The following is a 637-nucleotide window of genomic DNA, read 5'->3' on the forward strand; positions in this document are numbered from 1 at the left end:
CATACACACATACAGGCACACAGACACATACAGACATACAGGCACACAGACACATACACACATACAGGCACACAGAGACATACATACATACATACAGGCACATAGACACACACACATACAGACACACAGACACATACATACATACATACAGGCACACAGACACATACATTCATACACACATACAGGCACACAGACACATACAGACATACAGGCACACAGACACATACATACATACAGGCACACAGACACATACATACATACAGGCACACAGACATATACACTAATACAATCACGCTGACACATACACACACACATATACAGTCCCGTTCACACATACAGACATACAATCACGTTGACACATACCCACACATTCAATCATGTTGACACATACACACACATACAATCCCATTGACATATACACACATACAGTCACGTTGACACATACACACATACAATCACGTTGACACATACCCACACATTCAATCACGTTGACACATACACACACATACAATCCCATTGACATATACACACATACAGTCACATTGACACATACACACATACTATCACGTTGACACATACACACATACAATCACGTTGACACATACACACATACAGTCACGTTGGCACATACACAGAT

The sequence above is a fragment of the Aplysia californica genome, unplaced genomic scaffold (genome assembly GCF_000002075.1).
Source record: "Aplysia californica isolate F4 #8 unplaced genomic scaffold, AplCal3.0 scaffold01388, whole genome shotgun sequence".
NCBI classification, from domain to species: domain Eukaryota; kingdom Metazoa; phylum Mollusca; class Gastropoda; order Aplysiida; family Aplysiidae; genus Aplysia; species Aplysia californica.